The sequence below is a fragment of the Petaurus breviceps genome, unplaced genomic scaffold, assembly GCF_028583685.1.
Source record: "Petaurus breviceps papuanus isolate PSGF00001 unplaced genomic scaffold, PetGlider_PUasm1.0 126, whole genome shotgun sequence".
NCBI classification, from domain to species: domain Eukaryota; kingdom Metazoa; phylum Chordata; class Mammalia; order Diprotodontia; family Petauridae; genus Petaurus; species Petaurus breviceps.
In genome coordinates this window covers 69,738,445-69,758,093 of record NW_027185655.1, presented here as the reverse complement: position 1 = coordinate 69,758,093, position 19,649 = coordinate 69,738,445, and the positions used below count along the sequence as shown (strand labels likewise).

General features: G+C 36.1%; 2 long non-coding RNA genes across 3 annotated transcripts in view; one reads left to right on the top strand and one right to left on the bottom strand.

The window, feature by feature from the left end:
* LOC138167868 (uncharacterized) overlaps positions 1 to 19,649 on the top strand; it is a 108,505-nt gene that overhangs the window by 25,278 nt on the left and 63,578 nt on the right. The gene's annotated exons all lie outside the window — the stretch shown is intronic.
* The window catches only part of LOC138167873 (uncharacterized), a 53,854-nt gene continuing 44,840 nt past the window's right edge, over positions 10,636 to 19,649 (bottom strand). For both annotated transcript variants that reach the window (XR_011169980.1, XR_011169981.1), the window contains exon 6: positions 10,636 to 18,436. This is a non-coding gene — a long non-coding RNA (uncharacterized lncRNA). The remainder of the gene's footprint in view (positions 18,437 to 19,649) is intronic.

The following is a 19,649-nucleotide window of genomic DNA, read 5'->3' as shown; positions in this document are numbered from 1 at the left end:
TCCCATTGGTGATTTCTTCCCTAAGGGAAGGGTCCCAGAGCATCCATCCTTCATTCTCTAAACCACATCCCAGTCCCCTTCTTAATTCACCTTTGCCTAAGGATTTGGGGATGATGTGTATTGAAGCTTAAAGCTGTATGTCTGTTAACAGTTAGGGGGATGGAGGAGGATGGGGAGGAAATGGGGAGAATGAACACAAGAAATTAGTGTCAATAAGGAAATAGTAAAGATTGAACCCCTCAGTTACAACTGTGAAGACTCAGTGCCTATTGCTTGATTGAAACATTTTTTGTTCCAGTCCTGATAGAATGTAAACTGATTAAGGGAAGGGACTGTTTCATTTTTATCTTTGTATCTTAAGCATCTGGCACACTCCCTAGCACAAGGTTGGTTCTTAATAAATTCTTATTGACTGATCAGACCTCATGTGGACCCTCCCTCCATGCATGTAGATCAGCAATAGTTCTGTCACTTACAGACCTAAGAAGAGTTAGCTGGGGGGCAGTAAGGGGTTAAGTGATTGGCCCATTGTCACACAGCCCATATGTATCAGAATTGGCACTTGAATCCATATCTCCCTGCCTCCAAAGCTAGCCCTCTATCTGAAAAACCAGGGGCTGTGATTGCAACCCACAACAATCCAAGCAATGAACTATTTAAAATGTAGTTGGGAAATATTCAACAAAATAAGTAAAAGTACAATAGGACATAGATAATATTAATATATTGGTTGTCTAGTGAATACGTGAGCAGTAGGGATCCTTATGTCCTTGTGGCCCTGTTTCCACTTAAATTTGATACCACAGTGCTATATCACACTGCTTCCCTTTTTAAAAAAAAATAAATTGCTTTATTGCCTTACACACATAAATGTATGTGTGTGTATGTATATGTATATACATATGTGTGTATATGTCTATATATTTAATGTTCCAAGAGTCTTGTGCAAATGGTGGAAGAAATTGTGCAATTTCTGTTATTAAAGCCTCCTTAAAATTGCAGTAATACTTTGTGTATATATATGTATATGTATATATGTACATATATACACATCACTCACACATGTATATGTAACTCACACACATATATATACACATATGCACCCAATAATAATAATAAGCAATACACACATATGTGTATATGTAGTTATATATCTATACACACAATATTTGTGATATATGTATATATCTATATGTGTTACTTCTTCTGTGATACAAAGACCTTGCTACAATATATTGATGCTGAGTAAATTCAGTAATTTCCTGTAATATACATGTGGTCTGAACGGAAATTATGAAGGTGTGACCTTTAGTTTCCTTTTTTCAAAAAATGGAATTCATGTTTGCACCAGGACCATGAAATTCTCCCACCCATCTCCCTCTCCTTCCTATTAGGCATCTGCTGTTCTTCTGTTGTGAGCAGATGTTTCCCTAATGTGTGCGGAGCATAGAAGGTGGAGTAGAATTACCAAGTCACTCCAACCTATTACACCCTCTGTGTATTATCAGGATGTCATCTTTTCCCAAGTAGCAAGGCCCAGACTCAGTGTCCATGTGGCTATTGTTTCTGTTTTAATTTTGATAGAGAGTGATTATGTATTTTTCTTTTGGGGTGGTGGTGGATGGAAGAATGTGAGTTGGATCAGCACACTTTCTCTTTGCTTAAGATAATGGACAAAGAGACTCAATTTTTAGAAATTATGTGAAACAGGAGGTTTTCTGAAAATACATAAATGCCTTTGCATCTGACCTCCAGAGGACTTGATTTCTAGCATCCAAAAATTTAGGTCAACTGCACCAATGCTGCTGCTGATGTAGCTCTCACATGCTGATAACCACTATTTATTCAAGGAATTTTCAGAAGGAACTAGGGTATTGGTTTATTTTATTTTCTAAATAGAACGTTGTGGTCATGGGAGGTTTGGGTTCAAAAACCATTCTTGCACAAAATCCCCTCCCTTCTTTTTACTTGTTGCATCTGTAGAACCTTTTTTTTTCTTTTTAAACTTAGGCTGTTCAATCAAATCCCTCTAATCCAAAGAATGTGTTCCTCATTTGCTTTCATTGCAGACAGTACCTAGCCCCTCATTACAAATACCAGCAGTGTTATTCATCACATTTTCACACCTTTTTTGAGCCTAGGTTTGAGCTGTTTCAGGGTGTCCAGAGACTTTTTTTTCCTATAGGCCTTCAAAATTTTCTCTCTTCCCTTACATTAACACTCTGATAGTGATAATAGTTTTAATTCAAATTCATGATGTCTATCTACTTCATCCCTTGTACACAATACATACAGGCACACTCACACATATAGAGTTTTAGTTCCCTTTCATATATACAGAAACAACAATTTTGGTTCATTTTTCTTTTGTACATACACAAATAATTTTTCCTCTCTCTTCTTTCTCCCCTCTCTCATCTCTCCCTTTTCCTTTCTTTCCCTTTCTCTTCCTTCCCTTTCTCTCCCATCTCTTTCTCCCTGTATTTCTGTCTCTCACTCTCTCAGCTTCCTACCTTTCTCCCTCATCTCTCTGTCTCTCTTTTCTCCTTCTTTTTGTCTCTGTTTTCCACAAACTCTCTCCTTCCCTCTCTCCCACTTTCTCTCTCTGGCCATCTCAGTTTCTCTCTGTGTCTCTTTATGAATCCTTTATTTTCTTTGTCTTTCTCCCCCCCTCCCAATCTCTCTGCCCTCTCTCCTTCATTGTTGCTTACTCAGGGATCTGAAGCTATGTGTGACCCAGCTCCAACAACACTGTCTTTTAAGCAAGACCACAAGTATGAAATAATAAATGAGATTTTAAATGATGTTTGAAGTGGGTGCGAGCAATGTTGTATGCCTCAAGACTGATATTCTTGCAGAAGCCATTGTAAAAAATGACGAAAGGCAAATTAATCACAGATGAAGTTGAAATAGAACCAAACGAAATCAAGAAAATGAACCAACACATATTTTAATGATTTTCTTTTCCTAATTAGGCTTGATATCACCATGTTTTGTTACTGGTATGTTTTCACTCACTATTGTGACCTTCTTTAAAGAAAAGAAGCTAAGATCAGTCTTGTAAGAGATCTCCCTCTCAGCTACTTTGTGAAACAAAATCATTTCCTAGGAGGATAGGAGGAATAATTTAAACTATAATATGGTTTGAGTTTCTAGTAATTTGGAGTACTTCAAAGATTTTATTTATTATTTTATTATTATTATTATATTTTTATCATACTATTATTATTATATTATTATCATAAATGTTCAAAGATATTTATGACAATATCACATCCAGTTCCATAGGTATGTTACCATAACATTTCTGCTTTTCTATAATGAAACTTAGGAGAAAATCTACCTTAAAAAATTGAACAGTATGGAAATAAAAATCAGGAGTCACGAAAGCAGGGTTCTGATCCCAACACCTTTACTAATTCATTATTTGACTATCGTAAAGCCACTTAGCTCCTCAGCCTCAGCTTCTTCATTGGCAAAAAGAGATGATACTAGTATAATTCAGAGGTATCAGACATGCATCCCAAGGACACATGAGACCCACAATACTCCCAAGCATGGCCTGAACCAGATTTAAAAAATGGGACATATTTAACAAAATTATTTAACAAAATTAATCAAAATACAATAAAACATAGGTAATACTGCATTTTAAAACTAAGTCAAAGTGGGACCTGCAGGGATCCTTATGTATAGCTTAATAACCACTGCTCTAGTCACAGAATTTCTGTGATGAAAGCCTGCTTTGCAAAACATAAATTACTACATATATATGACTTATTATTAAATTGGTTGCTATTATTCAATAACTTAGAAGTCGTTGAGCAAAAGCTACAAGACCATCTATGTTAATGGAGATATTATACAGAGGATTATTGCCTAGCTGTGGTCAAGATGGCTCTGGGGTCCCTCTGATTCTGAACTTCTGTGATTCTGGAAACTTATAAATGAGACAAGAGAAGAATTCTAGAATTTAATTTCCTAAATCCAATTCCAGTCCATCCTCCATTCTTATAGAACAGAATTGTTAGATCTTGATGAAATCTACAGAATGACATCAAACTCATAGGTTCACAGCCATAAAATCAATAAAGCCTGAACATCGAAAGTATTCCATCTACAAATTTTATTTAGGTGAAAACTCCTGAACTATAAAGAATAGCTTATTTCAGGACTTTAACATATAAAGTTAAACATACATATGTTTAACATATGTATGCATGTATATGTGTATCATAGAAAGAGACAGATTGAGAAAGAGACAGAGAAACAGACAGAAAGAGAAAAGAGTGAGGGGGTGGGGAGAAACAGAGAGAAAGCTTCTTCTTACTTCACTGAATTATAAAGATTTTTATAATTAAAAGAGACTTTAGAGGTCATCACATGTAACTAGTCCATTTGGAAGCGTTTCTACCAGCCAAGACAAGAATAAATAAACTTCATGATCAGCAGCATTGTTTTCACTTCTAAATAAACCACATGAAAGACCACCCATTGGCAAAAACCAGTTAATGATTTTGTTATCAGTTTAAATACAAACACAAACTCACTTTATGTCCATTTTCCTTCCCCTTGTGTGAAGGGGTAAGAAGGGTACATCTAAACACTTGAAGTAATAACAATTTGTGGTTTGAATGGTAATTTTTTAAATTAATTTTTTAAAGATGTCCTTTGCTTTTACATTGCTCAAATTCTCCCATCTCCCCTTCCCTGATAGTTATATAATAATAAATAGTAAAGAATTATTTTAAGAAAGAGGAAAAACTTCAGCAAAATTAATCAAGCAATTGAGAAAAATCTAAAGTAATATGCAATGGTACACATCTGTGCCCTACCCCACCCACATTAAAGGTAGTGTCTTCTCATATCTCTACTTTGGGGCTATGTTTATTTGCTATAGTTTTGCATTATTCATTTTTGGTTGTTTTGTGTTATTGTTCTTCCCATTTACATTGTCGCAGTCACGGTGAACATTATATCCTTGGCTCTGCTTATTTCATTTTACATTGGTTAATGTAAGTCTTTCCATGCTTCTCTGTTTTCACCATATTATTTTTAAGCATAATAATTAATATCCCATTATATTGCTATCACAATTTGTTGAGTCATACTTTAATCGATGGATATCTACTTTGTTCCCAGTTCTTTGCTCCCCCCTCCACAAAAATGCTGCTATAGATATTTTAGTGTGTGTGTGTGTGTTTATACAGATATATGGGGGGGGGGGAAAAAAGAAGGGAGAAAAAAAGAGAGAGAGAGAGAGAGAGAGAGAGAGAGAGAGACTTTGTCTTTTTACCATGAGCTTATTGTGTATGGTTAGCCTTGACATCTCTGAGTCAAAGTGTATGAACACCACTTTGTTTTCATAATTGATGATAATAGTAATAGCTAGCATTTATAGAAAACTTTAAGCTTTGCACAATTTCTTACAAATATCTCATTTTATTCTCACAACTATAAGAGGTAGGTGCTATTATTATCCTAATGTTACATATGAGGAAACTGAAGTAGACAGATGTTAATTGATTTGCACAGGGTTTCACAGCTAGTAAGTGCCTGAGACTGAAATTGAATTCGATTTTTCTGACTTCAAGCCTAGCACTCTAGACACTGCAACCTTTTGGAGAATAACGTTGAAAGACATCTGAAGAGGTAATCAATCTTATCTGAAATCCCAAATGAAAAAAAATAAAAACAAATGGGGCATTCATTTTTGACTAAGATATTAATTTGGCAACACGTTTTCTGAAATGATCAATATTATTATCATATTCTTTGTTTTCAGGATTTCAATTTTTTTTCTTAATCAAAAGTAGGTAGCAATTTTAAGTCCTTTAATTTTAAAAGAGAAAATATTTTAGATAGGCTAACTTTATAAACTAGTTGAATTACTTTGGGTACTTCAATTGTTGCACTGTCTTTATAAGAAATGTTTACTGAAAATAGAAACAGAAATTTCTATGACATGTTGCTCTGATTTTTCCACGTGCCTTGGTAGCCCTGTCTCCAGAGCAAATTGGAGAAGAGGATGGAGAGGAAATGTACAATGCTCCTAACTATATCCACAGCAGCTCTGGGTAATTTAGTGTGTCTGACAAACCAACCCAGTGACCTCAGTTACTTGGAATGAGTACATCACCAAGGGCATGTTGGTATAGAGAGGGCGCCATCTTGCCAATATACAGCATACCATGTAAGTGGATAAGAAAATCAGTGTAATTTGGTGTGAGCCATTATATCCCCTGAGAGTGCAAAGTTCAAGAAAGCAATCAAATTTTAATAATCAATTAATCTTAAACAAAATATTTACTGAAAATGTAAAGCAAACACATATATTTACATAAAACTCCACCTATAAACATTAATAGTATTCTCCAACCAGTGTATATGGTGTCTATGGGGAGAATGGGCATGCATGTAAAATTCCAAGGTAAAACCACACATGCATGGAAGCCAGGGAAATAGACAGCTCTGAAACTGTAAACTTTGGTGTCCTCTTTCTCTCTCTGGACTGGCCATATAAGTTTCCTGATAAGCTCAGCTTGTGAGTACTGGTTCTCTTTGGGCATGAATAACACTTCAGTGCACATTACATCTCAGCTGGATCACCTCTTTGATGCTCTTTCCAAACTGCTCCCCCACACGGCTCAGCTCCTAAACAACTGCAACATTAACTCAACGTTCCAGCAGAAGTGGTGCTATGTATGCTCTTAGAAAAAGGCAACAATCTTTATCCTAAAATTGGCAAACACCTTTCCAAAGTATTCCTTCACAAGATTCTTTTTCTCTTCTATCTCTCAACAGGCATCAACAATATATAATGCAGAGAAGTTGCTTCTGTCATTTCTTCTTCATTCATCACCAACAAATCATAGTAATTGTTTTTATTATTTATCTTCTCTGCTGTAGTTGCAATGGAGAGCACAGAGTATAGTCTCTCTATTCCTTCTCAGCAGCAGGTGGCAGTAAAGGACACTCTAGTCATCTCACTGGGCACATAATTTGCATGGCAACAAGTAAAAGGGTGTGGGGGCTGTTCTCTAACATAGTTATCAATTCTATTCTTTTATTTTTCTCTGTTCTTCTGAAATTTCTTGGTTCTAAAACTAGATCATCTCTACAAGTGATCTCACCTTAACTTATGGTTAGTAACCATATTCTGTGTATAGTCAAGTAAATTGTATTTGTTCTATTAATTATGGGACAATTCTGGTGTGCATAGTTTCCCCATTCTAGAATCTCAAAGTTCTAGAATTCTTCAGTTCTTCATACTCACATCAGTAAAGCAGACTTTGTTTTCCATATGGTCCTAGGTTCATATGTCATATGCCAATGAATGATTAATGTCTCAAAACAATTCTCAGGCAGATTCAATTTGGTAAATGCTTCTCTTAGAACTCAGAGTCAGACTTATTCATGTCCTAGACAAGCAAAATGTCAAGGGTCACCCTTTTACATATGTACCCGCTCTCTTCCCCATTAGAATGTAAGCTCCTTGAGGGAAGGGTCCCTTTCACTTTTATTTTTGTGTTCTCTGAGCTTAGCACAGTGCCTGATACAGCTGGATAACTCAATAGATGTTTGCCAATTTAAGAATTGATTCTAGTATACTATTACAAAGGTGGATTCTGCGAAGATCCCCTCAAAAATAGAGGAATAAGCAATACTAATGGACATGTTCCTTTTAGAACACTGAAAATGCTTTCAATCTAGCAGGCAACAACTCCTTGGGAATCATAAGTACTTGGTCAATAATTCATTACTGGAAATGTTTTGCAGCATGGTGTCAAAGGACAGGCTGTCTATAACATATTTTCCCACTTACCAAAGAAATGAAATATACATAAAGTGTTGTCAAATACCATGAAAGGGTGTGTTGTGAAACTGTGTACACCAAGAAAACCAGTATTATTTCTCAACACATGCCATCAAGATCTAGAATTTTAGAAGTTTGAAAACAGGGTGTGAAAGGATGGTCGTATTGAGCAAGATATTTCTACAAAAATGGAGTGAAAATGTTGGCTTTTAAAATGTTTTTGGTTTTAACTTAGGATCAATGGATATTTTCATGTCTCTTCCATTTTACATCTGAAAACATGTTCAAATTCCACTATCTAGGCCTGAAAGAAACATTAAAAGAATGGTGTGTTGATTCACCAACAGGATGTAGAATGTACAAATATGTATATGTAGGTTATTTGAAGACATATATGTATATATGTGTTGATTGAAAAGAATCCAATACACTTTTGGCCTCCACCAAAGCTTCCCAAGAAAGCATCTTGGCAGCCTTAGCTAGTACAAAAAGATTCCCACTGCTAATTATTAGTCATGTCTGATTGAAAACAGATTGGATGTTCTTTCCACTAGAAAGAGGAACATTCATTTTGTGAAGAATCCAATCCAAATTTAATAAGCATTTATCAAAAACCTACTGTGTGTAAGGCACTATGACAGCTGCTGAGACTACAAGTACCTCAACCTTCCTTCCCTCCTCCCAACCCCCTCCCCAAATAGTCTCCCTCCTCAAGGAGTTTACATTTTACTCATATCTGACAGATACACAGAACAGTAAAATACATGCCGATTTGAGGAGCAGGAAGAAAGTACTTTCCAATGGCCTGAACTCACTTATTAGCCATATTAGGATCGATCCTGAGCATATGAGCATAGTGTTCAGTCCCTAGCTAGTTCCACTTGTCTAGCAGGAAAAGGATTTTTCTAAGCTGGCCCTGGGCAAAATTCAATTCATCAATATTTATTAAAAAAGACCATGGTAGGTGCTAGAGATATAAAGACAATATAAACAGTTCTATCCCTCAAGGAGCTTACATTCTATGGTCAAATATAACACAGAGATGTGTAAATACAAGACAATATGGGAAGGGAGAAAATATTAATGACTAATAGGATCAGGGAAGAGGGCAGGGCAATTGGGGTTAAGTGACTTGCCCAAGGTCATGTGGCTCATATGTGTTAAGTGTCTGAGGCCGGATTTGAACTCAGATCCTCTTGATTCCAGGGCTGGTGCTCTATTCACTGCACCACTTAGCCGCCCCAAAAGAGGATTTTTAAATGCCAAATTTAGGAATTTGTCTTTTATCTTAGAGGCAATAGGGAGCCTGAGAAGCTCCTTGTCTAGGGGATGATATGGTCAGATTTGTGTTTTAGAAAGATTATTTTGGCAGTTTTGTGGTGGCTGGATTGAAGAAAAGGGAGACTAGAGGTGGCTTACTTTTCTCAAACTCTCCTGATTGGCTCTAAAGAAGATGGTCCTCTTGACTTTGGCTTCCTGAATATAACACAGCCAACACCATTTTTTTCTGGCCTGAAACAGTGAATTCCTCTACTTTGTGGAAGTTAAAGTAGGATCTCATAAATGCCTCAGATCAAAAGGGAGCATTCTACCTCATCATTTATATTAAATCAGTGTGAATTCATTTTGAATGTCAAATGCAATTTAGATAAAATTAGTTTGGAAAACAGCTGTCTCATTAAGAAAGAGGTTAATGAGGAAAATGCAATCCTCCCTCGAAAGCCATTGGAATCCAAAGCCACATTTGCATATGTGGTATCTGAAAAAAGTCCAAGGAATTTTGTTTTTGGTTTTTTAAATTGTTTATAATGTATTCTCTTTTCATTCCATCTACAACAATTCCCAGAAATGATGGAATCAAAAGGCAAAAAAACATAAATATGTTTGGAGCTCTTATTCAATTGCCCCTTGCAACATTAGGTTTTCAAAGGGGAACCGCTTATAAAGCAGGTGATTATGGGTACAATGGAGAAGGACCTTATTAAACAAACAAAAAGCCCCAAACCTAGCCCACTGGGTGATAGCGTCTAGAAGTCTGTCACGTCAAGACCTCTGGTGCCAATTTTTACAACATAGTTCTAGCAATAATGAAACATTCATTTGCATGGTTATGTTGTTGATATTCTAGGCTTTAGGACATAAGACATATTGGGTAATTTCTTTGACTTTGTTATTTTCATTGAATCAATTACTACACTACTAAACTTTAAAAAAAAAAATCATGACTTTCTAATGAACTTTCAATATAAACTTACTTTGGGAAAATCACTGACCATACCGCACCATAAAGGAAAGTTTCACAAATTTGGAGTCACAAGACTTGGGTCTGGTCCCCATCTCTGTTGTTTATTACCTGAATGACCTTGGATAAGCTGACTCCTATGGGTTTTCATTTCTTCATCCATTAGATGAGGGGGAATTGGACTAAATGATCTCAAAGGTTCCTTTTAGCTCTAAATCTATGATTCCTGTTCAGGAAACAATTTTCTCATCCTTAAGAACATTTCCTTGCATTGCAGGTTGAGGAAGTAGGTCAAGTCAAGAAGGAAACTGGGTTTAAAAAAAAACACATGAAATTTTTCTTCTTCCCCATAAGACCAAGCAGAGTGCTTATAACATAGTGTCTCATACTGGACAGAGAAGCACATTCAGCAAATCAATACAACACTAGAATCTCTTAGAGTTTAAGTGACTGCTGGGTTTAGACATGCTTATGTCTTCAAGCTGCAAGGTACCACTTAGTTCATTACCATGTTGCTGCCTTGTTATGAAAATACCAAAACATGACATGGAGCTTTAGAAGAACTATCTCATTTATACCAAATGGTACCATTATTTAATGGTAATAAGGAGGATTACTTTAAACTGCCACTTTAATGTCCGTGAATAACCTCCTACATCTGTCCCCATCTGGAAGATTAAAAATGAAAACAGTATTAGGTAACTTAATAATGGCTTCTCCTAAAATTTCTATTTGTTTATTTTAATCCCTCCAGCCACAGATGATTTAAAGTTCTATAAATCTGTGTTAACCAACTCCTTTTTACTGTTCATAAAGGAGAGATGGTTTATTTTTATAGAGAATATGTAGATTTGGCAGCCATGGGTAATGAAGGAAAGGAATAGAAAAAGGCTCAATAAGGAATAAGGAAAAGGCATGATAGTATTTGTTCCATTGTATTCCCATTCCATAATTTTTTCAACCATTCCACAATAGATGAACACCTCCTTAGTTGCTAGGTAGGATCTACTTATGAAAAGAGATGCTATAAGTATGTTTGTACATAAGCATCCTTTTCCTCTTTCTTTGATCTCTTTGCGGGGCATGAAAGATATGCACAGTTTAGTAATTTGGGGGTCATTGTTTTACGTTTCTTTCTGGAATGGCTGAGTCAATTAAAACTCTAACATGGGACATTAATGTGCCTGTTTTCCTGCAGCTTACTCCACACCGACACGGCCCCTTCCCCCAAATGAAAGGATTCAGTTTCCCATAATACCCTGATCTCAAGGCACAGGACCAGTTGGAGGGAGAGAAGAGATTTCTAGGGTCAAGAAGAAAGCATGTACCTGGGAATATCAGAGGTCTTGGAGTGATGACATCAATCTTTATCATGGCAAAGGTTAAGACATTGTCAGGTTTGCGTTAAACATTGAATAGTGGAAGAGCATGGCAGCTGTAACAATTTGTGCTTTGTAGAGTGTTGGTGCTGCAGGGCTGAACTTGAAATAGATAGCTCCCTTCAACAAAGTTCTCCAGCTCCATCCAGGCTACTGGGATTTTCCCTTTTGGAGTTTTGTGGAGTGTTTTAGTTTTTTTGTTTTGTTTTAACACAGAGAATGGTCCCAACTATTAGGCAATGGGGAAGAAGTTCTATTCCCTTGGTGAGACTCAGAGACCAGGTGACCAACCTTCTTGTAATGAAGCTTTCTGTCTTTAGGTTGTTCCTCAGTCAATGAACACATAGTCACAGGGCCATTAATTGAAGTCTTCTCAATTTCATAGTACCTTCCAGGGCTCATGATCTGCTGATATATTTTTGAAGAACCCAGGGTGAAATATTGACCGTGGAGAAGGAATGCACATGCTATAGGATTATGAGCATGCAATTTTGCGAATGCTATGAGACAAGGTCAATGTGTGGCCTAGTTCTATTTAATTCTTTTTTTTTTAGATAAAGGAATGTTTACACTTATAGGGATGTAAATATTCAATAGTTATTATGTTGTGAAAACAAAAAATTTCAATGAAACTTTTTAACATCAGCGGTTATTACTTGTTGGGTAACCTACAACAGCCATTAATGGAGTGCCAATTTCTTTCTGTTATGGAAGGTGTTATTACATCCTAAAGGACATCAAAGCTTAATGGAAAGAGCATTGGATTTGGAATTGGAGATGGAGATGGAGTCATAATTAGCAGCTTTCTTACCTAGGACAACCATTATAAAATGTACACTTAAATCAACTTAAGACAAATTCACTTCGGAGGGTGAGAGACTTTGGGATACAAGGTCCTGATGGGGAAAATACCTTAGAATTCTCTAAGAAAGATGCTGGTGACATTGAGTAGGGGTAGGGAGGGGGCAAAACAGGGTGGGATGATCCAGGACTTGCTTTAGGTCACCAAAATGTAGAAGCCTTTGAAAATGCTTATTATCCTTCAGGAGCAGAGACAACTAAACATTGGACCTAGTTAGCAGGAATGATTAGTTTAAAAAGGAAGCTATCAGACAGCCTTTTACCTCCCCAAGGCACATGATAAGTGTCATTTATCTCTTGACACATATCAGCTATTTTGTGATTTACCTGGTGGCCATGGTGGTACTCCCCTTAGGTGAGGCCATCTGGTAGCTTTCTTTTTTAACTAACTGTTTCTTAGTAATTAAGTGCTAAACTAAGTTGTTTCTACACTGCTGACCACTGTCAGCTTCCTCTAAATTTTGGTGCCCTGAGGTAAATGCCTACTTATCCCACCTCAGTTCTGGTTCTGGTGGGAGAACCTAGATTTGAATATTAGAAGTGGTTTTTTATAACCTGTGCTTGTTGTTACTGCTCAGTCATGTCAGCCTCTTTGTGGTCTCATGGACCATAGTACTCTAGGCCCTTTTATCCTCCATTATTTCTTGAAGTCTATCCAGGGTCATGTTTGCATGACCTGTGTTACCTTGGTCAATTTATTCATCTCTATGATTTTTAGTTTTTTTAACTAAAAAATATGAGAGGTTGAATTAAATGATCTCTAATATGCCTTCCCAGTCTAAATTATCCTATATATTCCCTGTTATTTGTCCAGTGAATGACAAGTAGTAAGGGGAAAAGGTTGGGATGGGAACAGTCAGGGTGTTTTGTGGGAAGACAGATGTACAATTGTTGGAGCTTTTGAAATGGTCTAGGTATTCTGAATTTTTATTTTGAATTATGTCAGAAAAGTGACTAAGATCTAGAGTTCCTATCTACTAGGCCAATACCCAAAAGAAGTCAAAGGCCCACATATGCCAAGTTATTCATAGTAGCATTCTTTGTCATAGCAAAGAAACAGAATTGATACCTATTGATTTGGGAATATGTGAATAAAAAACAAACCAACCTATGGCTTATTAAGATAACAAAACATTATTACATAGTAACATGTGAGGAAAATGAGGAATTTAGGGAAATATGAGTTTTTAATGAATTTATGCAGAGTGAAATAAATAGAACCATAAGAACTATATATACATATGTGTTTACATATATATTTATGGTACATGTGCATATATATACATATATACATACAGACAACAATGTAAATAAAAAGATCACTAAAAAAAAGTTAGTCTCTAGGGAACTTAAAAATCAATGAAGTTCAGAAGAGGGCACAAACAGGATAATTTTGTTACTAGAATGTTAAATTAAATATATACTTTAAAAAATAAATAGAAGTATACAGTTTTGTATACAGATTTCCTTTTTGTTCTTTGTACACCAAAATGTTCGTGTTTATTGACATTTGTTAAATGTGTAAATAAAAATAAAATTTAAATTAAATAAAACAATGAAGGTCCCAGAGAACAGATAATGAAACCTACCTCCTCCCTGACTGGAGAGGTGAGAGACTACTTGGACAGCATATCATATACAGTTTCAGAATAGGTCACAATATCAGATCCTTTGGCTTAATTGTTTTTTATTGTTGTAGTTGTTGTGGGGAAAGTTTGAATATAGAATAGGGATAGAAAGAAAAAAGACACCAATAAAATGTATTTTATAAAAAGAAAAAGAATATGGGTTAATCTAAGAGTGTAGAACATGGGGCAATGTGTAAAATTTGTGAAAAGATAAATGTCATGTCAATATAAGGAAAATTATTCTAACAGAGCTATCAGAAAGTGAAATTGAGTTGCCATAGGATGCCTCACTAGGGATCTTTAGACAAAGGCTAAGATGACCACTTATTGGACAGGAGATTTTTCTTTAGTTGGGGTTGGGCCTGATGACCTCTGAAGTCCCTTCAAGTTATGAAATTTTGTGATTCTATGTTTTTCCTTTCTGGATAGCTATTACCAGCTAAGGAAAATACTCAGTGTTCCTTCAAGATATTTTGTGGTTGGGGGTTGTTGGGGGTGGGGGTGGGAAGTGGCTTTGCAAGTAATCTGTCAGAAATAAATGCTTAAGAATTTTTTGGCTCCAAGATTTCCTCTATCTCCTGCCACCAGTACCAATTGTAATCTACCCACACTTTCTTATATTCTTGTCTACTTCTTCTCATAAATATTTTTTTTCTTCCATAAATCTTTTAACTAATATGTGAAAGATCTCCCTCTCATTTTCTTAAACTTTAATAGATATTTGGGAAACACTTAGGCTGTCCACCTATCATCCCTCATTTTTTGTTGTATGATCAACTCTTTTTTTTTTTCTTGGTAGAGAGATAGGTAGAGAGAGAGAAATATAGGTAGATGGATCATTTATTAAGAACTAATTGTGGGGCTAAGCACTGTGCTGAGGATACAAGTATAAGCAAGCAAGACAATTTTGCCCTCTAGGAATTTACATTCTGACAGGGGAAAGCAGTACTTAAAGGAATGCTGTGAAAGGAAAGGGAAGGAGAAAGAGGAAGGGAGGATGTAGTCTTGTGGGGAGTGTGGTCTCAATTATTAGATCTCAGGGGGACCCAAACCCAGTTTCTGGTAGGATCAGTGAGTAGGACAATAATGAAGAGACAGTAAGGGAAAGTGTTAATGGAGTTCTGGGGCCCCAAAAGGCAAGGCAAAGAGCCGAGGGACCCAGACATTAAGTCCTTTGGTTGTGCTTTTCTTTCTACTTGCCTTTTATGTTCCTTCTTACATACATCCCACTTTTGGTGATATGCTATGGCCTTTTTAGATCCACCATTCACCTCTCCATTACCCTGAGGGTTACCCACAAATTTGATTCTTTAGAGATGCCCTGTTCCATAGCGATATGTGTTGTCTCCTTATATTAAAATGTGACCCCCTTGAGAGCAGGACTGTCTTACTTGTTTGTTTCTTTAACAAATAACACAGTGCTTTGCAAAAAAAAAAATGTTATTAGCAAGTATTTTTGCATTCATTCATTGAAGTCACATGATGTAATAGAGAGAATATTGGCACTGAAAATTTAATACTTGTGTCAAAGAGCAGCTTGGGATCATTGAAAGCATTTCACAATTTCCCAAATGCTATCTAGCCTGCCCCTACTATAGATCGATAACCCTAATGAATTTCAATTCAGCTTCCTATGTAATCCTATTTTTTTTTTCTATTCTAGTTTGTATATGAAAATGTTCCCATTTTTGGTGGGAAGGAGTGCTCATTAAATTAAGAGTAGGGGAAAAATCACTTTCTGGGACTCAGTTTCCTTATCTATAAAATGTGTTGGATTAGGTAACTGCTAAAGTCCCTCTAAATTGACAATCCTATTTTAATGAAAGTGCAGCTGTCCAGGAGATAGTCATTAACATGCTCTGCTCCCTTAGTCTCTGGAGGTTTAATCAATTACCCCTTGCTATGAAAAATTAGCTTGTTTTTTTTTTTTTTTTGCCTAAGAGCAATATTCTCTTTGTCCACAGAGTTTCCTCTACTACTTAATAGAGTTCATATTAAGTTTATCTTAGGACTAAACAAGTGATAGGATCATTAAAGATAAAATGGATAATTTTGATTATGTAAAATAAAACAGTTTGTGCATAAATTTAATGCAGTAAAAATTAGAAGGGAAAGGGTAACTGGGGGAAAAATCTTTGCAACAAACTTCTTTGACAAAGTTCTCGTTTTCAAGATATAAAAGTACTGATTTAAATTTATAAGACTAAGAGACAGTCCCCAGTTGATCAAAGGTCAAAAAATATGAATAGGTTTAAAAAAATATCCAAGCTATCAACAATCATATGAAAAGTACAATAAATGACTAATAGAGTAGTGCAAATTAAAGTAACTAAATGGTTCCATCTCATACTTATCAGACTGGCAAATTTGAATAAAAGAGAAAAATTGTAAAATGTTAGAGGGGCTATGGAAAAAAGGTATACTAGTTCACTGTTGGTGAACCTGTGAATTGGTCTAGCCATTCTGAAAAGCAATTTGGAACTATTTCCAGAAAGTTACCACTCTGTGCATACCTTTTGACCCATTTCTGCCACTAATAGACATACCAAAGAAATCAAAGAAAGAGGAAAAGGATTTATGGGCATAAAAATCTACCTAACAACTCTTTTTGTAATAGCCCCAAATTGGAAACTAAAGGGATGCCCTCCTATTGGGAGGGCCTAAACAAATTGTGGTATGTGAATGTAATAGAATCTTATTATGCCTTATGAAATGGAAAACTGAGGAAAGTAGGATAACTTTATGAACTGATGTAAAGCAAAGTGAACCACACTAAGGGAATGATTTATACAATAGCACTATAGAGAAAAATAACCTTGAAAGACTTTGGAACTCCAATCAATGTAATGATAAACCAAAAGACTGAAGTTGAAACATACCACTCACCTCCTGACAGAGGGTGATGAACTTAAAATGCAGAAAAAGATAAATATTTTTAGACATGGCTAATGTAGAAATGTGTTTCTGTCAGACTATGGATATGTATTAAGATACTTTTTTCTGATTAAAAAATTGCTTAATTGGGACGAGAGACACAGATTAATTAAAAAATATTTGTTACTTGAAAAATAAAAATAATGATCTATTAAAATCAAGTAAAAGTTAAGAAAATTACCAAAATTACTCAAAGCCCCTTAGAAAATTCCCAACATTTAGGCAGAGCTTTGTCTTTCTGCCTTAATTTAAATTTATGTTTAACTCTAGATAACCTTTGGCTTCTTCATAGATGAAGGAAAAGGTCTGATCATTGGAAACATTTGTGTAAAGAAGAAAGCAGAGTATGTTAGAGCGTCTGTTAAAGAGCAGACACCAGGAGGCAAAGTTGGGAAAGAACAAACTTTTCCTTGGAACTTCCCCTTAGTACTTGAAGATATAGGTGAACTCGATGTTTTTGCCGAGTCTTCTGTTTGAGAGGTCTAGGAGAACCATGGTCCTCCTTGATCACCCTTTTCTCTGTAGCAGCTCATTCCTACTTTTTACATCAGTGCCACTGATGCCCGTTAGGTCCTGAAGAAGTTTAGAGAGGCTGATACTATTGCTGGCACTGAGCTATTGAGGTCTCCATAGGTTGGATGTCTCTTAAGAACTCTGAGGTGTGTCTTTTTAAGAACTCAGTTGTATCTTCTAGTTCAAAGACTTTAATAGTCCCTAAATCCTCCTCCTGGATAAGAGCACATGCTTCTACCTGTGTGAAGTGAGTCCTAAGATGCCGATCACTTCCCAAACTAGCATTCTGGTTTTTTCTCAACTCCTGCTTAATTCTCACTTACATTTTCATCAATGATGCTTTCCAAAAATATGTAGATTATTTTAATAAATATTTTATAGAGGTAAGATTTTCTTCTTAGACACTTTTTTGAGACAATACTATCTGAAATTTTTTTTGCCCCAAGATGTTAGGATCTTCTCTTCTTTGAGATAGCATGAAAATACATAAGTATATTTTAAATCCTGTTACCCCAAGTATGAACATTTTTGCAAGTATTTGGTTGGGTTTGAGCGCTTCTGCTGATTTAATTTTTTTAATTGCATTTTAGGGGCAGAGATAAGACGGCAGAGTGAAAGGTTGCATTTCACCTCAGCTTCTCTCCAAACTCCTCCACAACAACCTGCAAAGTGTGCCAGACTGAATTTAGATTGGGGAAGCCAAGAAAAAGTCACAATGAGTGATTTTTCAAACCCATGGCAAGTTAGGAAGATAGAGAAGTCTGTGGACACTGGCATGGGGATTGCTGAGGAGAACAGTAAAACAGTCGTGGCAATAATAGAGTGGCAGTGGGCAATGGTAGCAGTAAGTAGAATTCTAGTGCCCAGGGATATTAGGGATATTAAGGAAACTAGATGCTAGGGATGGACATACTTGGGCAGAAGGAAATCCCAGTGGATCCCTGTATAAGCACTGGGAACAGGAACACATACCATTTGGCAACTCTGTTGTCCATAATCCAGACCTGAGTCACAGTGGTTCCAGGGCAAAGAGGAGAGTGGTTGCAAGAGACCACAGCACTACCTGTGTAAGGAGAAAGGCAGAAGTTCCAGAAACATAGCTGCAGGACTCTAGGTATAAGAGTAGAGTGGGGACACAGTTCTAACCTTTATAAGTCTGAAGTCAAATAAACCAGGGCAAAAGACCAAAACCAAGGGGAGCCTAAACCTGCAAAACTTTTCAGTGGTCTAATAATAACCAGGTCCAGCCACTCAACCATACACAAGCCAAGAGATCTACACATGGGTTAAGAACTTGCAAAGCACAGACCAGGAGTGCAGGGAATAGATCTTTCCCCAGATCATACTACTTTAGAAGGACTGAAAACTTACAGGACCTCAGACTAGACCATGAAGAAGAAGAACACAAAAAGACAGAAACTCAACCCAGTCATTCCTCACTCAGAGAGGAGCAGAGCTCAACACAAACATAAAGTCCAAAGTCAACAAGTAGAATGGAAAAATGAGAGAGCAACAAAAAAGAACCAACAAAAAAAGATCATAAAGAACCACATGTTTACAGGGATGCTTAAGACATAAGCATAGAAGAAAATGACTTTAAAATATCTACAAGTAAGGGTGGCTAGGTGGTGCAGTGAATAGAGCACCTGCCCTGGAGTCAGGAGGACCTGAGTTCAAATCTGGCCTCTGACACAACACAAAAACTAGCAGTGTGACCTTGGGCAAGTCACTTAACCCCAATTGCCCTGCATTCTGCCCTCCAAAAAAAAAGAAAAAAAGAAAATATCTACAAGTATAACCTCAAAGAAAAAATGCAGATTGCATAAAGACCAACAAGGATTCATAGAAGAGTTAAAGAAATAGATATAAAAGAACAAAAAAAAGGTTTTAAAACACAAATAAGAGTGGTAGAGTATAAACTGAGAAAAGAGAGTCATGCAAGAAAATTACAAAAGACAATCAATAGCTTGCTAAAAGAGGTATAAAATCTCACTGAAGAAAATAACTCCTTAAAAATTAAAATGGGCCAAGTGGAAGCTAATGAATCCATAAGGCATCAAGAAATAATAAAACTGAGTCAAATGACTGAAAAAATAGAAGAAAATATTAAATGTCTCAGGAAAATAGAATTCTATTTTTCTCTTGGAAAAAAATTTCTCTTGGAAAATAGATCAAGGAGAGATAATTTAAGAATCACTGGTTTACCAAAAATTCACAAATGAGAAAGAGCTTAGACATCATATTTTAAGAAATTATAAAGGAAAACTCCCCATTTT